Source organism: Oppia nitens, unplaced genomic scaffold (genome assembly GCF_028296485.1).
Source record: "Oppia nitens isolate AA-2021 unplaced genomic scaffold, nextdenovo-longstitch-racon4-pilon3 scaffold4_pilon_pilon_pilon, whole genome shotgun sequence".
Lineage (NCBI taxonomy): Eukaryota > Metazoa > Arthropoda > Arachnida > Sarcoptiformes > Oppiidae > Oppia > Oppia nitens.
Window position 1 is genome coordinate 7925001 of NW_026533232.1, and position 12598 is coordinate 7937598.

A 12598-nucleotide genomic window follows, 5' to 3' on the forward strand; every position below is an offset into this window, starting at 1 on the left:
CTTTTGTTTACTCTCTTTCTTTCTCTCTCTCTCTCTCTCTCTCTCTCTTGTCTTAGCTCACAATATTTGGGCGTAATTTTGTGAACTAAATTACGACAATAACTTTCGTCTCAATTTTTGCTGTCATTTTTCAATTACCTATTAAATGAATGCCTCGGATTCACTGTTTACTACTACCCGTCCCTTCTCTCTAAACAATGCCAACACAATACAGTGCTTTATACTGTATAATACATATATGTATGTACTGTATATATGTATTGAATTGTTGTCACACAATTGACTATAAATTATGCTATTATTTGTTTGATCGACAAAAACAGAGTTTGCTTTTTTTGCTATAATGGCAATCATATTGTATATCACGTCAATACATATATCTATTTACTATCTCTCTCTCTCTCTCTCTCTCTCTCTCTCTCTCTCTCTCTCTCTCTCTCTCTCTCTCTCTTTCTCTCTCTCTCTCTAATCGTATCTTATTTTTATATCAAACAAATAGACACAATAAATGAATATATATATATAATATAAATGACATATATATATATATACTGTATATATATTAAATGTGTATTGTTTTGTCGTTTTTATTTAAAAAAAAGGAAACACATATTTCTATGAGTTACTTTAACAAACAATAAATTATTTTCTATGTATGATAATAGAAATGTAATATTTGTATTGTTATACACACAATAAGATTAAATTATTGTCTAGTGATTGACATATAAATGAGAGAAAATAATATGACATTAAAAAAGTGTAGTCACAGACAAAACAATATTATCATAATTGCTAAAAACAAAAACATTAAGTAAAGCAAATGTAAAAAACCAGAAAATGTTAAACAAAATTAGATTTAATATAAATATATATAGAATAATATATATAAATGATAAACGAGTGTAAAGATTATATGAAAAAGTCAATCTTTTTTGCTTTTTATTAAATTATATCATAAAACATATCTTTATATCATATATTACACTCAAACTTAGATATCATATGAAATATCATACTGTATAATGAATTTGGATTTTTTAGGACCAATTTTTTGCTCTTTCAAACTATTGTCACAATAAATAGAGGAAGAGATATGATATGTAAAAATGATGATTATTTTTTTATTTATATATTTTTTGGTTTGTCTATTATAGATTTTAGCGGTATTTAATTACTACACCGACAAAAATATGTTTAATATATGTGATATAATAATTAATAATAATATTAAAAATACTATACTCTGAACATCTATGTGTTGATATAACTTACAACAGCAATATATTTTACAAACAAAAAAATTGCTATTAATTATTGAAAGCTTAAATAAGCATATTTTATACCATAAAACATTGGTTGGTGAAATTTTTATAATAATTACAATTACTCTATATTATTGTAAATTTTTGGATAAAATTGACAACACACATATATATATAAAACATTGTATTACAAGTTATAAAATGTTTGTAAATAATAAATTACATAATAAATATGTGGCAAAAAACGATAATTTATTGGAAAACTATTTCCAATTTCATTTTGTATTACCCCTAATAACCATATACTATATACAACAGTAAACATAAATTCAATCAAAAAAACCTAACTAAACCACTTTTATGATGCATATTCACTAATTTCATGTTTATGTCAATATTAATAATAATATATATACTGTATTTGTTTGTTAATGCTATGCTATCATCTAATACATGTTAGTTTATTGATTATTTTATATTATCATGATAATACAAAATATATTTTATATATAGTATATATTATATACTGTACTATTGAAAATATATATATCATATAATGTATATAAAAACGTATAAATTATTGATATTATAAATTATTTATATGTAAAATAAATTTACTGAATTAAAATATTTTGTAATCATAGTTGATATTAAAATTTATAATAATCTAAATTTCAAGATTTTATATTAAATGTATAAAAACTTAAAATTATGAGATTTAAAAACGTTTTTAAAACTAAGTATCTGACATAAACCCATTATACTGTTCATTAATTCTGAATATCTTCAATTTAGTAATATAACTTAAGTAAAAAAATTATTAAACATTTTAAAATTAATGAACAATTTATAATAAATAAATTACATAAAATATAGCTTTTATATTTCATATAAATACAATATAAAAGTAATTATCTTTTAATAAAATTTGTTTAAACATTTTTTTCATTACAAAACGCAATAAATAGTTTTTGTAGTCTAATAACAATAATAGCAATTTTTACTAAAATTCATAATCTCATAATAATTTTTGAATAGATTGTAATATTATAGTGATTATTTTGTATACAATTTGTTTAATGACTTTTTTGCATTTTTATACTATCACACAAAACTTTATATGATTTTTAATGACAATATGATATCGTATTATTTTATGTACAGTATAAATATATGATGTATCTAAAGTGTGTATTTAATTTAATTGAATCTAATTTATCATAACATTGTTTCACTTAACACAGTGTTGTGCTAAATATACTTATTTTTATATTATAAAAATTATATACTATACTATTAATATATTTTCTCATTTTTACCGAAACATGTATTGTTTGATAATACGAGAGTTTATATATATTTTTAAAATGCAGTGAAAAAGTGAAACTTATTCAAGTGTTCATAATGTTAAACACATATAAAGCATGTTTTTATTTCATACTAAGCAATAAGTTGATGATAGTTAAGTGTAAATACTTGATAATAAAATAAAAGCCTACTTTTTATTATATAATATATAAGTTACAGTCAATCATAAAATTGCGTGTTATTGAAGTAGTTTTTTTGTTACTATACAGTATAAAAATGTATATAAAAACAATAATCAATCTATGATTTATACAGTCTGTATGCAGTTTAGATACAATATAATAAAGTCAACAACAGGTAACCAAACAAACAAATACAAGTACAGTACAGTATATATATATATATATATATATATATATTATGCATTATATAGTTTTATAGACAATACTAAAAACTAATTTGTTGGTAATAAATAAAAGTTTTTGGTAAAAGTGAAATGTAATCCACTTTCTGTGTGTCATTAATAAGAAATCAACTGAATTTCCGATAATAATAATAAAGTGAAGAATATTTTACGTGTTAAGAGACTATGGAATGGTAGGTAAGGCACTGATAGGTCAGCTTTGATAGTAAATGGAAAAATGAATAAAAGAGAAAAGAGAGAGAAAGAGAGAGAGAGAGAGAGAGAGAGAGCGAGAGAGAGATGTTATCATCAATACTAAAACATAACACTAATATTGATTACCACTTTCTCTCAATATAACTACTAAATCATTTGTTTGGTATTTTTTTATTGCAGTGCCATATCTCTCATACCAATTAGCAATACAATACAAATTTATCAATAAATTGCATCAAATTTATTATTTAAAAAGTCGTTATAATGAAAGTTAAGACAATCGAAATAATATTATTATCAAAAACATACTGTAAATATATATTTTCTATGATATAACAATTATTGTATTCAATGTACAATGTATTGTATATTAATAAAGATATTTATTTTCTTTATTTTCTGCTAAAATTAATACAAAAACTAATTAATTAAAACTTAGTGATATTAATCTCTACTCTCTCTCTCTCTCTCTCTCTCTCTCTCTCTCTCGTCTTTTCTTGTTATTAACTATTTTTGTATTTTGAATACAACTGATCTATACTAATATGAATTTTGTATAGGATTTATAACATAGTAAATAATCTTAAGTTGTATTTACAAAGTAATTACATTACTTTAATGAATATATGGCATACAATATTGCTTATATATTATATATACAGTACATACAGTATTATAAGTTATATACAGTATATGTTACAGTAATTATTATTTGAAACAGATAGCATATATACAATATAATAAATATATATAACTTTACAGTATATAAGCCATATTATATAACTTATATCTGATATTTAATCTCCTCGGATAGCAATAGCAAATAATTGTTGTTAATATCTAAATATTCATTGAAGATACAAGTATTAAAATCTTAATATACATACTATAATTAAAAGCATTTTTTTTCTCTTTTGAAAATACAGAGATAATTTAAAAACTAATTTAAATAACAAATTCTCCGATGAATTTTGTGTTATTTTCTATACTATAAATATATATAATAAAAATGCAATCTATTTGTGAATTCTCATCTCATTCGGTGATAATTTTTTTGAATTACTCGGAATCACTGCTTTTTCCGCTTTTAATTGATTGCTATATATATACACTCACTCACACATACACACACACACACACACACTTTGTAAACGTGTATTATTTAATTGTATATACAATACATGTTTGTTTGAAAAAGTGAGTGAATTAACGATACAAATTGCTTTTAATATCACATGTGACAGGAATTTTTAAATAAATTTTATTCTTTACTAATAATAATAATAAATATTATAACTTTAGTAAATATTATAAATATTATACAATATATGACATTTATTTTTCATAAACTAACTTATTTATTAAACCTTTAGGAATAAGCAATATAAATATATAATAAAAAATAAATAAATGTTTGATTAATATGTTATGCTATTAATATTATACAGCATCATACAGTATATATAATTAATGCATTTCATTTAATAATATATTTATATTTAGATCCTATACTTTCATAACTGTATGCCACTATAATTATTTGTTTTATTAAATATTATATTATATTATAAATTATGTTTTTGTGTTGTTTAACTTTATTATTCATTTATGTCTAACTAAAAACATAAAGGCTAGCTCTTAAAAATATGTTATTTTTATGAGCATATATTATATACATAAATTATTAATATTTATTTATTCAAATGACCATGTTTATTGTTATGGGCACAGGTTGTAAACTAATACATTAACACACACACACACACACACACACATTCAGTAAAAATATTGAAGCACTTGAAGCTAATCTTTTATAACCCCATTTCAATGGCTATTTTGCGATAAGAGTTTATTTATAATTTATTTGTTGTGTTTTTAAAATATTTATCGACAGTGAAACATATGTCATAGAAAAATAAAAACCCAAATATTTATTTAAAATGCTTTAAAATTCTACTAAAAATCACTTTATTTGACACTTATCTCAACAGTTATGCTATAGTTTTTTTTGAACGCCATATGTTTGATAATAAAATATTTAAAGTACACTAAAATAATAATTTTAAAATAAAAAACAATATTCAATATAAAAAAAGGTATAAATCTAAAAATTAAAGTATTTATTACTAAAAATTATATTATTTTTTATTTTTAACTTTAAAAAAGTAGTTTATTTATTATTATTTTTATTTATCATATAATAAGATAAATATATTATAAAAAGAATTTATAAATAACATTATTATAAGTAAATAATATATTTTATTATTTTTTGTGCTTTATGATATTTTTATATAAATTTAAAATATAGTAATATGAAACATGAATTTAAAAATTTAAAATAATCCATTATTTGTTAGATCATATTTGATATCATATATTATATCTATGTACTGTATATATATTGTATATATAGCATATTATCGTATAATAATCACAAATGCCATTAAAATCAATATTATAATGACTTATATGTTGGTTAAAATATTATACTTATATTATTGAACTTAAACATCCATTTATTTAATGAAATTCAATGATAAAGTAGTTTTTGAATTTTATTATCAACAATCGTAAAAAGTCCAATAAATATATCATAATATTATATTATTTAATATATTTGTTTTGTATGATATGTGAGAAAAAGCACCCAATGATTGGTAACCCAACAAAAACAGTAGAGACATTGGAAAAATGAAAAATTGATTTTTAAAAAATGCATAAAAATGCTAAATTTTTTGATAAGACAAATAAATCATTTTAATAAATCGATGTCTCGAAAAAATATGTTATAAAATTCACATACATTTACAATATAAACATCACAACTATTTGATTGATAGGTGTTTGCATTAAAAATACATACATTACTACTACTACTACTACTACTACTACTACTACTACTACTACTACTACTACTACTACTACTACTACTACTACTACTACTACTACTACTACTACTACTACTACTACTACTACTACTACTACTACTACTACTACTACTACTACTACTACTACTACTACTACTACTACTACTACTACTACTACTACTACTACTACTACTACTACTACTACTACTACTACTACTACTACTACTACTACTACTACTACTACTACTACTACTACTACTACTACTACTACTACTACTACTACTACTACTACTACTATGACTATTTTAGTAGTGATGATATCATTTTTATGTGTGCTTATGGTGCATATTAACCAAAAAATAATAATTATAATTAAACTTACATTTTATGCCTATATAATTAAGAAATCAATAGTGGCTCTCTAGTAATGAAAAAATATCAATCAAATCATTAAATGCATGTCACAAATCTATAATACAAAATATTATATATAAGTTATACTCTATATTATAGATACATAACATTTTTATAAACAAACAGCTTTAGAAAAATAGGATGCAAAATGTTTGCTTAGTATATATGTACTACACTTATAAGTCTATCTTTTTTTATATGAACTTTTTTTTAGACAATAAATTATTACAATTTGTGGATTATTATTATATGGGATTCACTCAATGGCAACAAAAATGGTTTACTTTATGGGTTTCTTAACTGACAGTAAATGATGGATCCGTTGCCCGTTGTTGTGATACGCCTTATAATAAGTACATACGCACTGATTGATGGCATACTAAAAACCAGTGGCACTAACACTAAGATATTATATATATATACTGTATATAGTCTGTTATATAATATGCAGTGATTAGTTATTCACAACTCCATAGATAGGAAAAGCCAAATATGACTGTCCGACCAGACATTAGACATAAGTTGACACACGAGTAGCTGTTTTTCAACTGTGTATTCAAGAAAATCTTAAGTACAGATCTCTTGTTACGCTTCAATACTTAACATATGAATTGTTTGACCAAATAATTAAAGTGTTGTTAAACAGCAATCAGACTCTTGGATCTCTTTTTTTACAGTACTCTCTCTCATATTATTTGTAATATTAATAATAAAGTTAGAGAATAAATAAAACTCAATAAAATGATAAAGTGTTTTATTTTGATTTTATTTTTCCAATAAAAACATTTTCCTCTTTTTTCAACAACAACAACAACAAAATTATCATCGATTTAAATAAATTGAGACACAAATAGTTTTGATGTCAAACAATTTTTAAAAGATAACTGAATAAAGAAAAAAGAAACTATTTTTAATGTTTTATTAAATAACAATGATTTTTAAAGTCTAAGTATAAAATTATTATATAATGTATTATATTATATAGTATTATACGTTAATGGCATTATTTAGAGTTTTATTGATATATCTATGTAGCAGTTTATACTGTGTTTTAAATAAAAAATAGAAAATTTATTTTTTAATGATGATATGCAAAATAAATTTAATATATAGTACAGTATATTAAAACATATACTATACTGAATTATAATGAAAATATTGAAATAAAGTATTTTATTATTTTGCGGGTGTTATGTATTAATATATTGAGTGTAGTTTAGAAATGAAATTATTTATATAAATGCTATGCAATTAGTAATATACATGTATACTAGTAATATACAGTACAATATAAATATAAGTACACTATGAATATTTTAATATATTTAGAGATTAATTAGTGTAAAAGTCAAAATATTTAACAATTTAAAACATTAATTGAGTATAAATGATAAATAGTTTTTTCCTAATAGTAAATAAATATGTAGAAGAATATACAATAAGTTATATAAGATATAAATAACTAATTGTAGTACTTATACTAATGTTTAAATTAAGTTAAATTAAACATTTAACAATTAGTAATTAAAAATATCATATAATACATAATAAACCAGAAACTTAAAACATGTCAAAATATAATCAAATATGCTATTGTTGTTAGTGATGTTGGTGTTAGTGTTTGTTGTAACTGTGATGACATTGACATAACAGCATCATTGGCCACATTATGATATGGAGTGACCACCAAATGACACACAATTACTCTTTTCTAACCAATTCATCGATTAGTATATTAATGTCCACATCGTCTCAATCAACATAACCTTTAAATGTGAAGTCATATACAATATAGTGTTGCAATAAACAGTGGCTTTTGTATTACAAACCACTAACTGATAGAACTAACTCTTAAATCAATATAAATGAATGTCATATACATTATATGACATCATTTATATATTATATACTGTATATCTATAATTATAATGCATGTCAAAAGCTATCTCTAATTTTTCAGTGATATATAAATTATTGAAATAAAATAAAAAAATGCTTAAGACTTTATATATATATATATATGTATACATAAATAATCTTCGGCTCATTTAACATATGTAAAGACATTTTTGTGCTATACTGTAAAAATGTTTTATTTTTCTCAAAATGTTGTTTTGTTTCATAGTTTTTTTGTCAAACAGTATTTTGTGTTAACCATAAGTCATGACATAAATATATATAATCTTTATTATACACATACTGTGTATATAACGTTATACTATATATAAATATAATTTTACAGAATATTCTGCAACAAAGTGTTATTACTTTTTTTACGGTAACATTATTTTATACTTCATTAGACTTTTGATTTTTTTTGAATTTTTTTCTTTAACTCGTACACTGATTTTGTGTACACCACTTAACATGTATTGCATGATAGGATATTTTTTATATATAAAAAAATTATGTCAAAAAAGCATTTGCTCTTAACTATACACTAATTTTTGTCAGAATTTTTCAATTGAATTTCCATATTTATTGAATTCAAATCCGATTTTTCAATGTATTTCATGCTCTCTCTCTTTCTCTCTCTCTCTCTCTCTCTCTCTCTCTCTCTGTTCAATCATTTGAAGACATAATAATTTTCCTAAATATATATATATATATATATATATATAATAAGTGTATGAATTTTTGCATTTTTATATAAAATATATGAGTCAAATGCATTTATATAAAATTTACATGTATTTAATAGTTTACAGTTATATTGTTCATCACAAGTTCGTGTAGAATACAGTATAAAGTTGTATAACTTATTATTTAGTAATGTTATGCCTGTAATATGTAAAATAGAAAAATTGTTGTTTGATGTCAACCCTAGAATTTTAAAGCCATTTATTGTGTTTAACGTTGAAATATAACATAAGATATACACACATAGTCTATGAGATTACAACAACAACGACAGTATTGGCAACAATAGCAACATTAATACAAAAGAGGCATTCAGTTACTGATTAGTATTCAAATGATAATAGAAATAATTTTCAATGTTTTTCTAATTTACTTTAAACAAAACATTAGTGTTTTGCTTACAAAAAAATTAAAGTCAAATAATTTCAAGAAGTTAAAAGAAAATTAAAAAATAACATTAAAACTCTTTAAAAAGATAAACCAATTGCTATGGAAAATGTGCTCTCAATGTTGCCTACAATTTAAACATAATATACAATCATTAGTGGATATACTGTAGTATAGTATAGTATAAGTAAAGTATAAATGACATAATATTCTATGAGAGATAGCATTAGTAGAAATTTGGATAATAGCGTAAAAAAATCAAGAAAAATTTAAATACATTTTAAATGTAATATAAATTTATTTTTAAGTAAATGACAGTCAAATTGTGAAATAAAAGAGTAACAATAGTTTTGTGAAAATAACAAGAATTTATTGGAACTAATATCACAACAAAAATCAATTTTACTTAAGAAATGGTATTTATACTCATTTGAGTTCAAAGTCTTTACAGATAAAGAAAATTTCATAATAAATATAATACTTTTTTTTATATATATTTATATAAAAATAATAATAATATACAGTATATGTCTATATATATACGCAAAAGTTTATAAATAAAATTACAAAAATATATATATATATTAAAGATATGTTTTAAAATCCTCTTTTGTGTGTTGTATATAGAGATGGGCAAATAGAAAGTTTCTAATAAATTTCCCTGAGAAAGTTTCTAGAAAGTTTCTCAGGAATAAATTTCTATAGAAATTTAACTTTTTTGTTATACTATGGGATCCCCATATCTATAGATATTGTAAAACTATAAATATATTAATGAGACATACTACTATACATATAATATTATACTATATAATGTAGATTACTGTATAATACTATATTATACAAATTGTGTATTTTGTATATAATTGTGTTTATATAAAAAACCTATATAAATAATTATAATTATTTAATAATAATCAGTTTTGTAAAATTTTATTCACCATTTTATTATATCATAATTGAATAAATAAATTTTTTACTTTAATTAATAATTAAAATACTATTATTTAAATATTTTTATAAAAACAATGTTAAAGATAACAAATATCGAGAAAACAAAATTAACCATGGGGATCCCATAAATAGAAATTTCTTTTAGAAACTTTCTAGAAATTTCTCTATTATTTTATAAATTTCTCTTTTTTGCCAACACTAGTTGTATAACAATATGTAGTAAACTTCAATCTATTATATACTAAGAGAAGCCTATTATACTAATTAATTCAGTTTTTGAACTAAAAGTCATGAAAATAAAAGAAATATTTGGCGTATAATTCATATTAAATATTATCATTACTTTGTGTTTGATTTTAATACAAAAATTAGATCATTTATTATTATTAAATAATTATTATAAACTTAACAATAGTTATAAAACAAGTCGCTTATAATTAATACTGTATACAGTATATTAATATTAAGTATTTAAAAAAAATATTTATATAAAATTGTTTATAATTTTAAATTAATTGAACATAAAATTATTTTGCATCTATTCATACATACACTTTACTCAACATTTTAATACAGTATTATCAGAACTAAAATCATAGTACATTCAATGATATAATAATGTATAGTATAGTGTAATACTCACTATATTTTTATTAAAAAAGCAAATAATATATATATATATAATAGTGAGTGTATAGTATCTTATAATAAAAATTGTTGAATCAAATTGTGCTCCAATGGTCTCATTGTTTTCAATGAATGCTTTTAAAACACAAATTCAATAAAACGTGAATTTACAGCAATTCTTAGTGTTTTTACACTAAAACGACATTTGAACAGTAATTTCTTAACTTTAAACATCTAATAATAAAATTTTCATATATTTAATAAATGGTTTTAACATTTACTATAGTTTGTGTCAAATTGATATCAAATACCGTTGATTATTAGTCTCAATCAAATTTTAATGCAAAATATAATATTAAATAAAACAATTTTCTTGGAAAATAATTTTTTTAATCTCTATTTTTAGACAACTCTTAGAATATTTTATATTATAAGTAAATTATATTTATTTATTGTCATATTCTCAATATACTGTTATTTCTATATCAGTGTTATTTTAATATTAAACTAAAAAACATAACTAACTATTATAATGCATAACTAACAAATATGATTTCATTTAAACTAAAAATATCGTACTAATAATTAAAAAATATTTTAATTAATTTCACCCTTAAAATTTTTATAACATTAAAAAATCTATTATATTTTTAAATTAACAAAAAATTATTTTTTAAAATAAGGATGAATCTCAGAATATTTATATTTAAAAAATTATTATTGAGATCATATTTAGTTTATTAGTACTATTACAATATTTATCAAATATTTTAGTATATTTACTGAATTAAAATACAAATCAAACAATAATATTAACACATTGTTATTGTTATTTGGTATAAAAATATATTTTTTATAATTATAAAAAAATTATATAATTGTTGAATTAATATAAGTTTAATTTCACACATTTTTAGCTGATAGTTATATGGACTCTGGGGATGAAGGAAAGGGATTTGATTTGTTGAGGGATGGATGGATGGCATTGGAGTTGAAACAAATACACATATAATAAGCAAAGCATTGCATTATTTTTTTAGACTTAATATTAGATTTAAGAACTAAACAAACATTTCAGTGTAATATATATATAATGTATATCTATAGGAGATGGACATCAAAGAGATTGTTGTTTGCAAATACATTGTTATATGAAATCTCCAGATAATAAACAAAACTGATATATTGCCTGAAAAACCAGGTCCTATCCATCAACTCATAAAGATATATACTGTATAAATACTTTCAAATAAAGGCCAATTGCTGTCCGGGAGAAACAAAAAAAAAATGTACCCAAACGATAACTGTGTCAAACCTATTGGTTGATCCCATGAGAAAGTATAGTAAACTTTCGTATATATATATCGTTCAGTGTTAAAGTTTTTTTAGAAAATTAAGTAAAAGCAATAAGAAAACCAAACCATTAGTTTTTGCTTAAATGATATCTCCAGTGAAATGGTTTTCAATGTTTTCAAAGAGATTTTTTGACAATTAAATTAATTTATATTTTTATA